We start from the raw sequence: 12,878 nt of genomic DNA, 5'->3' as shown, positions 1-12,878 counted from the left end.
TATTTTGTGAAAAATTTTTCGAAAAATTTGAAATTGAAATTTGAATTTTATATAAAAAATTTCGAAAAAGTAGTTTTAAAATTGGTTAGAAGATAAAATTTTTTTTTTTTGAATTTTGAATTTTATGATGAAAGAGAAAAACACACAAAAGACACAAGACTTAAAATTTTTAGATCTAATGCTCCTTATTTTTCGAAAATTTTTGGAGGGAAAACACCAAGGAACACCAAACTTAAAAATTTTAAGATCAAGACACAAGAAAAACTCAAGAACACTTTGAAGATTCACAAGAACACCAAGAACACAAGAAAGAACACCAAACTTAAAATTTTTAGAAAATCAACACAAGTTTTCGAAAAATAAAGAAAAATTAACAAGAAAACACCAAACTTAAAGTTTGGCACAAGATTAAATGGAGAAAAATTGTTTTTGAAAAAGGTTCCAAAGCGTAAACCCAATTGGATTAAATATAACACTTGTTCTAAATATTCCAATTAATGCTTTAGAAAGAACAAAAGTGGAACAAGAAAAGACACAAAACAAGAAAAATTCAAGATCTAACAAGAAAATAAACAAGAATAACTTGAAGATCAATGAAGAACCAAGAGCAAAAACACGAAAATTTTAGAGAAAATATAAAATATGCAATTAACACCAAACTTAGAACAAGACACTAAACTCACGAAAATTAGCAATTAATTAAAAGAAAAATAATAAATTTTGAAAAGAAATTTTTGAAAAGAAACTATCCCATCAATATTGATTTAATGACTCTATAAAAAATAAGAACAAAAATAAAAATAAATTATTCCTAATCTAAGAAATAAAATAAGCCTTCAATTGTCCAAACTCAATAATCCCCGGCAACGGCGCCAAAAACTTGGTGGACGAAATTGTGATTCAATATTCTTAATATATTATTCTATCTTTTAAGCTTTGGCATGTACCCTTAGGGCCCTGGTTGAATTCACAACTCCGTTCAACTAACCAGCAAGTGTACTGGGTCGTCCAAGTAATACCTTACGTGAGTAAGGGTCGAATCCACAGAGATTATTGGTTTGAAGCAATCAATGTTTATTTTATTTGTCTTAGTCAGGGTTTCAAGAGGATTGTTTGGGCTACTTGAACAACAGAGTTATTTGTTTATAAAGGATTATGGAATATATTGGAATAATAAAGAGTACTAGCGTTACTTGTTGTGCAGTAATGGAGAATATGTTGGAGTTTTGGAGATGCTTTGTCCTCTGACTTCAACTCTTCCTTGAAATCCTCTTCTCACACGCAGATTCCTTCCATGGCAAGCTCTATGTAGGGTGTCACCGTTGTCAGTGGCTACTTCCCATCCTCGCAGTGAAAGCTATGCACGCACTCTGTCACAGTACGGCCAATCACCGGTTGGTTCCCGCTCCTACTGGAATAGAATCCCTCTTTTGCATCTGTCACTAACGCCCAGCAGGTTAAAGTTTGAAGCACGTCACAGTCATTCAATCCCGGAATCCTACTCGGAATACCACAGACAAGGTTTAGACTTTCCAGATTCTCATGAATGCTGCCATCAATCCGGCTTATACCACGAAGATTCTGTTGGGGAATCTAAGAGATATTCATTCAATCTGATGTAGAACGGAGGTGGTTGTCAGGCACACGTTCATGGGTTGAGGAAGGTGATGAGTGTCACGGATCATCACCTTCTCCACAGTTAGGCGCGAATAAACATCTTAGATAAGAACAAGCGTGTTTGAATGGAAAACAAAGGAATTGTATTAAATCATCGAGACGCTGCAGAGCTCCTCACCCCCAACAATGGAGTTTAGAGACTCATGCCGTCAAAAGTATGTAATTCAGATCTAAAAATGTCATGAGGTACAAGATAAGTCTGTAAAAGTTGTTTTAAATAGTAAACTAGTAACCTAGGTTTGCAGAAATGAATAAACTAAGATAATTGGTGCAGAAATCCACTTCTGGGGCCCACTTGGTGTGTGCTGGGGCTGAGACTAAAGCTTTCCACGTGTAAAGGCCTTTCTTGGCGTCAAACTCCAGGTTTTGACGTGTTTTGGGCGTTTAACTCCGGATCATGACGTTTTTCTGGCATTTAACTCCAGACAGCAGCATGTACTTGGCGTTCAACGCCAAGTTACGTCGTCTATCCCTGCGCAAAGTATGGACTATTATATATTGCTGGAAAGCCCTGGATGTCTACTTTCCAACGCCGTTGAGAGCGCGCCAATTGGACTCCTGTAGCTCCAGAAAATCCATTTCGAGTGCAGGGAGGTCAGGATCCAACAGCATCAGCAGTCCTTTTTCAGCCTAAGTCAGTTTTTTGCTCAACTCCCTCAATTTCAGCCAGAAAATACCTGAAATCACAGAAAAACACACAAACTCATAGTAAAGTCCAGAAATATGATTTTTGCCTAAAAACTAATATTATTTTACTAAAAACTAACTGAAACATGCTAAAATCTACATGAAATTACCCCCAAAAAGCGTACAAAATATCCGCTCATCAGTGACTTAGGTGAAAAACTTCGTACGGCTCAGCCTTCTCGACTCTATATGGACCTTCCCACCTTGATCGCAGCTTGCCTGGCATGAGCCTCAGTCTGGAGTTGTAATGGAAGACTAAATCCCCAGGTTGGAACTCCTTCCTCTTGATGTGTTGATCATGTACAGCTTTCATTTTTTCCTTGTACAGCCTTGAATTCTCATAAGCTTCGAGGCGAAGGCTCTCCAATTCTGGCAGTTGCAACTTCCTTTTAGCTCCGACTTTTTCAAATCCTATGTTGCACTCCTTTACTACCCAAAAAGCTTTGTGCTCCACCTCAACTGGAAGATGACAGGTTTTTCCATAGACAAAGCAAAAGGGACTCATCCCAATGGGTGTCTTGTATGCTGTTCTGTATGCTCAAAGTGCATCTTGTAGCCTGGTGCTCCAGTCTCTTCTATGAGGTTTGACTATCTTCTGCAATAGGTGCTTTATCTCTCTGTTAGACACCTCGGCCTGCCCATTAGTCTGAGGATGGTAGGCTGTTGCTACTTTATGAATGATCCTATGCTTCTTCAGTAATCCTGTTAGTCTCCTGTTACAAAAATGGGTGCCTTGATCGCTCATGATTGCTCGTGGTGATCCAAAGCGACAAATAATGTGGTTTCTAATAAAGGAAACAACAGTGTTAGCATCATCAGTACGGGTAGGAATTGCTTCCACCCATTTAGAAACATAATCTATAGCTAACAGTATATAAAGGTGGCCATTAGAATTTGGAAATGGACCCATGAAGTCAATGCCCCAAACATAAAAAATTTCACAGAAAAGCATAATTTGTTGAGGCATTTCATCCCTCTGGGATATATTACCAAACCTTTGGCATAGGGGACAAGATTTACAAAATTCAGCAGCGTCTTTAAAAAGAGTGGGCCACCAGAATCCACAGTCTAAGATTTTTCTAGCTGTTCTTTGAGGGCCAAAATGTCCTTCATTCTCAGATGAGTGACAGGCCTCTAAAATAGACTGGAATTCTGATTGAGACACACACCTTCTAATTACCTGGTCAACGCCACATCTCCATAAATATGGGTCATCCCATATATAATATTTAGACTCGCTTTTTAGCTTGTCTCTTTGGTGCTTAGTAAAGTTTGGAGGAAAAGTGCGGCTAACTAGATAATTAGCGACAGGTGCATACCAAGGGACTACTTCAGATACTGCTTGTAGGTTATCAAATGGAAAATTATCAGCTATAGGAGTAGAGTCATCTTTAATGTGCTCAAGGCGACTCAAGTGGTCTGCCACTAATTCTGGTTACCACTCCTATCCTTTATTTCTAAATCAAATTCTTGTAGTAGCAGTATCCAACGTATAAGCCTTGGTTTGGATTCTTTTTTAGCTAATAAATACTTTAGAGCTGCGTGGTCTGAATACACTACTACCTTAGCACCAAGTAAATAGGCTCGAAATTTATCCAGAGCAAAAATAATAGCAAGAAGCTCTTTTTCAGTAGTAGTGTAGTTAGACTGAGCAGTGTTTAAAGTCTTAGACGCATAAGCAATGACAAAAGGATCTTAACCTTCATGTTGAGCCAGCGCTGCTCCTACTGCATGGTTGGAAGCATCGCACATGATTTCGAATGGCTGGCTCCAGTCAGGTCCTCTCACAATTGGAGCTTGAGTCAGGGCGGTCTTCAGCTTATCAAACGCTTGTTTACAATCCTCGCTAAACTCGAACTCGATATCTTTCCACAGTAACCTGGATAGGGGAAGTGCTACCGTACTAAAGTCCTTAATGAATCTTCGGTAAAAACCTGCATGGCCAAAGAATGAACGGACTTCCCTCACAGAGGAGGGGTAAGGCAAACTAGAAATAACATCTACCTTTGCTGGATCTACAGAAATGCCAGTATTAGACACAACATGTCCTAGCACAATTCCTTGTCTTACCATAAAATGACATTTTTCAAAATTCAATACAAGGTTTGTACTGACACATTTATCTAGTACTCTAGATAAACTATCCAAGCAAAGGCTAAAGGAATCACCGTAAATGCTAAAATCATCCATAAAAACCTCCATACAGTCCTCAAGAAGGTCAGAGAAAGTGAGGTCCCGTGCAATGATAACTGGAAACTTCTGCTTGTCCTCGAGGTAAGCATATTTGAGGTGTGGAGGGAGGGTTTTAATTCTAACTTCTGTTCATGGTCAGGCTCTGGATTGTCTGGAGCTGGTGGCAGTGGTAGATTACTTTTATTGTCCTCAAAATTCCCCACACTCGGACCTTGTCCTATGTACTTCTTTTCAAACTCCTCCTGGTGAACTTCAGCTATGGTCTCATCTATGATGTCACACTGGAAGATAGAATGATCTTCTGGAGGATGCTTCATAACTCTATTCAGATTGAAGCTTACTACTCGGCCGTCTATTTCAAAAGAGTATGTTCTTGCAAAAGCATCTAATTTGAACTTCGAGGTCTTCAAGAAAGGTCTTCCGAGTAGGATCGATGATGGTTTCTCTGAGTCATTTTAGGGCATCTCCAGGATGTAAGAATCAATGGGGAAAGTGAGACCTTTAATACCCACTAATACATCTTCAGCAACTCTAGCCACTGTAATAATACTTTTATCTGCTAACACAAAACGAGCTGCCGACCTTTTTAAGGGAGGGAGCCTCAAAACATCATATACAGATAAAGGCATTATACTAACACATGCTCCTAAATCACACATGCAGTCAGAAAATATCACACCTCCAATGGTACAGTTAACCATGCATAGACCTGGGTCACTACATTTTTCAGGTAAATTTCCTATTAAAGCAGATATAGAACTACCTAAAGGAATAGTTTCTAATTCATTAATTTTGTCTTTATGTATGCATAAATCCTTTAGAAACTTTGCGTATTTAGGTACCTGTTGAATAACATAAAAAGGGGAACAATTACCTCAACCTTTTTGAATATTTCTACCATTTTGGGATCAGGTTCCAACTGCTTTCTGGGCTTCCTTGCAAGTTGTGGAAATGGAATAGGAATGGCGTTTTCTACAGTGTCTGCATCCCTTGGTACTTCTTCCTGTGATCTAGCGTCTTCTTCCTGAGCCATGTCCTGTATATCCTGTTCTTCCTCAACATCTTCTATTTCCACTACCTCTTCAGCTGAGGCATGTTCAGGTAGGTTTGGCTCTTCTTAATTCCTCTCTTGCAATGTGGTTCCAGACCTTAGGGTGATGGCATTAATTCCACCCTTTAGATTGGGTAATGGTTGAGAGGGGAGTCCACCAGAGCTTGAGGACTGGTTGTTAGAGCTGTTCAATGATCCAATCTGTGAGACAAGGGCTTGTAAAGTAGAATTTAGACCATTCAGAGTAGAAGTGAGGTTGTTTTCCATGGCCTGTTGTCTCCGATCAATAGATTATAGTAACTCATCATTAGGAGATGAAGAGGGATAAGTGATCTGAGAGGTCTGCTGAGATGCTTGAGGCTGTCTTAAATGAGGTACTCTGTAGGCCTGATTCTGATTCTGCTGCCTGAAGTTGTTATTGTTATTCCACCTCTGATTTCCATTGTTATCTCTGCCTCCTCTGTTATGATTGTCCCTCCAACCCTGGTTAGAATTATCTCTCCAGCCTTGGTTAGAGTTATCCTGCCATCCATGGTTATAGCTGCCACCTTGATTGTACCCTTGATTGGGGTGGTCATAGAAGTTATGAGTGGCTGCTACAATGTGGTCTTCCGGTTGGAGTTGCTGGTGCACGAAATTGTGATCAATACTTTTTAATACACGAAATAATCCCTAGTACTGGCTCCAAAGACTTGGTGCTCAATACCATGGCATAAACACAACTTCGCACAACTAACCAGCAAGTGCACTGGGTCGTCCAAGTAATAAACCTTACGCGAGTAAGGGTCGATCCCACGGAGATTGGTGGTATGAAGCAAGCTATGGTCATCTTGTAAATCTTAGTCAGGCAGACTCAAATGGATATGGTGATGAACGAAAATAACATAAAAGATGAAGATAGAGATACTTATGTATATCATTGGTGAGAGCTTCAGACAAGCGTATGGAGATGCCTTCCCTTCCGCCTCTCTGCTTTCCTACTGCCTTCATCCAATCCTTCTTACTCCTTTCCATGGCAAGCTCGTGTAGGGTTTCACCGTTGTCAGTGGCTACCTCCCATCCTCGCAGTGAAAGCTAATGCTCACGCACTCTGTCACAGTACGGCCAATCACCGGTTTGGTTCCCGCTCCTACTGGAATAGAATCCCTCTTTTGCGTCTGTCACTAACACCCAGCAGGTTACAAGTTTGAAGCACGTCACAGTCATTCAATCATTGAATCCTACTCAGAATACCACAGACAAGGTTAGACCTTCCGGATTCTCTTGAATGCCGCCATCAGTTCTTGCCTATACCACGAAGACTCTAATCTCACGGAATGGCTGGCTCGTTTGTCAGGCGAGCACTCAGTTGTCAGGCGATCAACCATGCATCGTGTATCAGAAATCCAAGAGATATTCACTAAGCCTCAGATGCTTGTAGAATAAGAATGGTTGTCAGTCACCTTGTTCATAGGTGAGAATGATGATGAGTGTCAATCATCACCTTCATCAAGTTGAAGAACAAGTGATATCTTGGACAAAGAACAAGTGGAATTGAATAGAAGAACAATAGTAATTGCATTAATACTCGAGGTACAGCAGAGCTCCACACCTTAATCTATGGTGTGCAGAAACTCCACCGTTGAAAATACATAAGAACAAGGTCTAGGCATGGCCGTGAGGCCAGCCTCCCAATGATCTAAGAACTAGATGTCCAAAGATGATCAAAGGATCTAAAAATAATCCAAAGATGAAAATACAATAGTAAAAGGTCCTACTTATAGAAAACTAGTAGCCTAGGGTGTACAGAGATGAGTAAATGACATAAAAATCCACTTCCGGGCCCACTTGGTGTGTGCTTGGGCTGAGCAATGAAGCATTTTCGTGTAGAGACTCTTCTTGGAGTTAAACGCCAGCTTTTATGCCAGTTTGGGCGTTTAACTCCCAATTAGGTGCCAGTTCCGGCGTTTAACGCTGGAATTTCTGTAGGTGACTTTGAACGCCGGTTTGGGCCATCAAATCTTGGGCGAAGTATGGACTATCATATATTGCTGGAAAGCTCAGGATGTCTAATTTCCAACGCCGTTGAGAGCGCGCCAATTGGGCTTCTGTAGCTCCAGAAAATCCACTTCGAGTGCAGGGAGGTCAGAATCCAACAGCATTTGCAGTCCTTTTCAGTCTCTGAATCAGATTTTTGCTCAGGTCCCTCAATTTCAGCCAGAAAATACCTGAAATCACAGAAAAACACACAAACTCATAGTAAAGTCCAGAAAAGTGAATTTTAACTAAAAACTAATAAAAATATATTAAGAACTCAACTAAAACTACTAAAAACAATGCCAAAAAGCGTACAAATTATCCGCTCATCACAACACCAAACTTAAATTGTTGCTTGTCCCCAAGCAACTAAAGATCAAATAAGATAAAAAGAAGAGAATATGCAATGAACTCCAAAAACATCTATGAAGATCAGTATTAATTAGATGAGCGGGGCTTTTAGCTTTTTTGCCTCTGAATAGTTTTGGCATCTCACTTTATCCTTTGGAACTCAGAATGATTGGCTTCTTTAGGAACTCAGAATCCAGATAGTGTTATTGATTCTCCTAGTTAAGTATGATGATTCTTGAACACAGCTACTTTATTGAGTCTTGGCTGTGGCCCAAAGCACTCTGTCTTCCAGTATTACCATCGGATACATACATGCCACAGACACATAATTGGGTGAACCTTTTCAGATTGTGACTCAGCTTTGCTAAAGTCCCCAATTAGAGGTGTCCAGGGTTCTTAAGCACACTCTTATTGCCTTGGATCACAACTTTATTTCTTTCTTTTTCTTTCTTTTTTTCTTCCCCTTTTTTTTTTGTTTGCTTTCTGCTTCTTTTTTTTTTTTGTGTTCACTGCTTTTTCTTGCTTCAAGAATCATTTTTATGATTTTTCAGATCCTCAGTAACATGTCTCCTTTTTCATCATTCTTTCAAGAGCCAACATTCATGAACCACAAATTCAAAAGACATATGCACTGTTCAAGCATACATTCATAGAACAAAAGTGTTGCCACCACATCAAAATAATTAAACTGTTATAAAATTTAAAATTCATGCAATTCTTTTCTTTTCAATTTAAGCACGTTTTTATTCAAGAGAGGTGATGGATTCATAGGACATTCATAACTTTAAGGCATAGACACTAAGACACTAATGATCACAAGACACAAACATGGACAAACATAAAGCACAAAAATTCGAAAAACAGAAGAATAAAGAACAAGGAAATCAAGGAACGGGTCCACCTTAGTGATGGCGGCTCTTCCTTCCTCTTGAAGGTCCTATGGAGTGCTTGAGCTCCTCAATGTCTCTTCCTTGCCTTTGTTGCTCATCTCTCATGATTCTTTGATCTTCTCTTATTTCATGGAGGAGAATGGAGTGTTCTTGGTGCTCCACCCTTAGTTGTCCCATGTTGGAACTCAATTCTCCTAGGGAGGTGTTTAGTTGCTCCGAATAGTTTTGTGGAGGAAAGTGCATCCCTTGAGGCATCTCAGGGATCTCATGATGAGAGGGGTCTCTTGTGTGCTCCATCCTTTTCTTGGTAATGGGCTTATCCTCATCAATGGTGATGTCTCCCTCTATGTCAACTCCAACTGAATAACAGAGGTGACAAATGAGGTGAGGAAAGGCTAACCTTGCCAAGGTAGAGGACTTATCCGCCACCTTGTAGAGTTCTTGGGCTATAACCTCATGAACTTCCACTTCTTCTCCAACCATGATGCTATGGATCATGATGGCCCGGTCTAAAGTAACTTCGGACCGGTTGCTAGTGGGAATGATTGAGCGTTGGATAAACTCCAACCATCCTCTAGCCACGGGTTTGAGGTCATGCCTTCTCAATTGAACCGGCTTGCCTCTTGAATCTCTCTTCCATTGTGCGCCCTCTTCACATATGATTGTGAGGACTTGGTCCAACCTTTGATCAAAGTTGACCCTTCTTGTGTAAGGATGTTCATCTCCTTGCATCATAGGCAAGTTGAACGCCACCCTCACACTTTCCGGACTAAAATCCAAGTATTTCCCCCGAACCATAGTAAGATAATTCTTTGGATCCGGGTTCATACTTTGATCATGGCTCTTGGTGATCCATGCATTGGCATAGAACTCTTGAACCATCAAGATTCCAACTTGTTGAATGGGGTTGGTAAGTACTTCCCAACCTCTTCTTTGGATCTCATGGCGGATCTCCGGATATTCACCCTTTTTGAGTGAAAAGGGGACCTCGGGGATCACCTTCTTCAAGGCCACAACTTCATAGAAGTGGTCTTGATGCACCCTTGAGATGAACCTATCCATCTCCCATGACTCGGAGGTGGAAGCTTTTGCCTTCCCTTTCCTCTTTCTAGAGGTTTCTCCGGCCTTGGATGCCATAATGGTTATGGAAAAACGAAAAAGCAACGCTTTTACCACACCAAACTTAAAATGTTTGCTCGTCCTCGAGCAAAAGAAGAAAGAGGAGAGTAGATGAAGAAGAAATGAGGAAGAGGGAGATGGTGGTGTATTCGGCCAAGGAGGGGGAGAAGTGGTGTTTTTGGTTGTGTGAAAATGAAGGAGTGAAGAAGGGTATTTATAGGAGAGAGGGGAGATGGGGTTCGGCCATATCGGGTGGGTTTGGGAGGGAAAGTGGTTTGAATTTGAAGGGTGAGGTTGGTGGGGTTTTATGAAGGATGGATGTGAGTGGTGAAGAGAAAGATGGGAATTGATAGGTGAAGGGATTTTGGGGAAGAGGTATTGAGGTGATTGGTGAATGGGGGAAGAAGAGAGAGAGTGGTGGTGGGGTTGGTGGGGATCCTGTGGGGTCCACAGATCCTGTGGTGTCAAGGAAAAGTCATCCCTGCACCAAATGTTGCTCAAAATCACGTTTTGAGCCATTTCTGGCGTTAAACGCCGGGCTGGTGCCCATTCCTGGCGTTTAACGCCAGGTTCTTGCCCTTTTCTGGCGTTTAACGCCAGTCTGGTGCCCCTTTCTGGCGTTAAACGCCCAGAATGGTGCCAGACTGGGCGTTAAACGCCCAACTGCTAGGTTTACTGGCGTTTGAATGCCAGCAACATCTTCCTCCAGGGTGTGCTGTTTTTCTTCCTATTTTTCATTTTGTTTTTGCTTTTTCAATGGATTTTGTGACTTCTTATGATCATCAACCTACAAAAAACATAAAATAACAAAAGAAACTATATAAATTATAATCATTGGGTTGCCTCCCAACAAGCGCTTCTTTAATGTCAGTAGCTTGACAGAGGGCTCTCATGGAGCCTCACAGATACTCAGAGCAATGTTGGAACCTCCCAACACCAAACTTAGAGTTTGACTGTGGGGGCTCTTCTTGACTCTGATTTGAGAGAAGCTCTTCATGCTTCATCTCTATGGTGACAGAGGGATATCCTTGAGCCTTAAACACAAAGGATTCTCCATTCACTTGAATGATCAGTTCACCTCCATCAACATCAATCACAGCCTTTGCTGTGGCTAGGAAGGGTCTGCCAAGGATGATGGATTCATCCATGCACTTCCCAGTCTCTAGGACTATGAAATCAGTAGGAATGTAATGGTCTTCAACCTTTACCAGAACATTCTCTACAAGTCCATGAGCTTGTTTTCTTGAGTTGTCTACCATCTCTAGTGAGATTCTTGCAGCTTGTACCTCAAAGATCCCTAGCTTCTCCATTACTGAGAGAGGCATGAGGTTTACACTTGACCCTAAGTCACACAGAGCCTTCTTGAAGGTCATGGTGCCTATGGTACAAGGTATGGAAAACTTCCCAGGGTCTTGTCTCTTTTGAGGTAATTTCTGCCTAGACAAGTCATCCAGTTCTTTGGTGAGCAAAGGAGGTTCATCCTTCCAAGTCTCATTTCCAAATAACTTGTCATTTAGCTTCATGATTGCTCCAAGGTATTTAGCAACTTGCTCTTCAGTGACATACTCATCCTCCTCAGAGGAAGAATACTCATCAGAGCTCATGAAAGGCAGAAGTAAGTCCAATGGAATCTCTATGGTCTCATTTTGAGCCTCAGATTCCCAGGGTTCCTCATTGGGGAACTCTGTGGAGGCTAGTGCACGCCCATTGAGGTCTTCCTCAGTGGCGTTCACTTCCTCTCCATCCTCTCCAAATTCGGCCATATTGATGGCTTTGCACTCTCCTTTTGGATTTTCTTCTATATTGCTTGGAAGAGTACTTGGAGGGAGTTCAGTAACTTTCTTGCTCAGCTGTCCCACTTGTCCTTCCAAATTCCTAATGGAGGACCTTGTTTCAGTCATGAAACTTTGAGTGGTTTTAATTAGATCAGAGACCATGGTTGCTAAGTCAGAGGGGTTCTGCTTAGGATTCTCTGTCTGTTGCTGAGAAGATGATGGAAAAGGTTTGCCATTGTTAAACTTGTTTCTTCCACCATTATTATTGAAACCTTGTTGAGATCTCTCTTGATTCTTCCATGAGAGATTTGGGTGATTTCTCCATGAAGAATTATAGGTGTTACCATAGGGTTCTCCTAGGTAATTCACCTCTTCCATTGAAGGGTTCTCAGGATCATAAGCTTCTTCCTCAGATGAAGCATCCTTAGTACTGCTTGGTGCATTTTGCATTCCAGACAGACTTTGAGAAATCAAATTGACTTGTTGAGTCAATATTTTATTCTGAGCCAAAATGGCATTCAGAGTGTCAATCTCAAGAACTCCTTTCTTCTGACTAGTCCCATTGTTCACAGGATTCCTTTCAGAAGTGTACATGAATTGGTTATTTGCAACCATCTCAATGAGCTCTTGAGCCTCTGTAGGCGTCTTCTTCAAATGAAGAGATCCTCCAGCAGAGCTATCCAAAGACATCTTGGATAGTTCAGAGAGACCATCATAGAAAATACCTATGATGCTCCATTCAGAAAGCATGTCAGATGGACATTTTCTGATTAATTGTTTGTATCTTTCCCAAGCTTCATAGAGGGATTCTCCATCCTTCTGTCTGAAGGTTTGGACTTCCACTCTAAGCTTACTCCATCTTTGTGGTGGAAAGAACTTTGCCAAGAAGGCATTGACTAGCTTTTCCCAAGAGTCCAGGCTTTCTTTAGGTTGAGAGTCCAACCATATCCTAGCTCTGTCTCTTACAGCAAAAGGGAATAGCATCAGTCTATAGACCTCAGGGTCAACCCCATTAGTCTTGACTGTGTCACAGATTTGCAAGAATTCAGCTAAGAACTGATGAGGATCTTCCATTGGAAGTCCATGGAACTTGCAATTCTGTTGCATTAGAGAAACTAA

The 12,878-nt window shown here is 41.0% G+C and overlaps 1 non-coding gene across 1 annotated transcript; it reads left to right on the top strand.

Annotated features, from left to right (window-relative positions):
• Nucleotides 1–12,507: 12,507 nt before the first annotated feature.
• On the top strand, nt 12,508–12,611 carry LOC130963741 (small nucleolar RNA R71). The gene has a single exon (XR_009079861.1). It is a non-coding gene; the product is annotated as a small nucleolar RNA R71 (small nucleolar RNA).
• The last annotated feature ends 267 nt before the right edge of the window (nt 12,612–12,878 follow it).

The sequence above is a fragment of the Arachis stenosperma genome, chromosome 2 (assembly GCF_014773155.1).
Source record: "Arachis stenosperma cultivar V10309 chromosome 2, arast.V10309.gnm1.PFL2, whole genome shotgun sequence".
Classification (NCBI taxonomy): Eukaryota; Viridiplantae; Streptophyta; class Magnoliopsida; order Fabales; family Fabaceae; genus Arachis; species Arachis stenosperma.
Note: the sequence above shows the minus strand (reverse complement) of the source record. Positions and strands in the feature narration are given on the sequence as shown.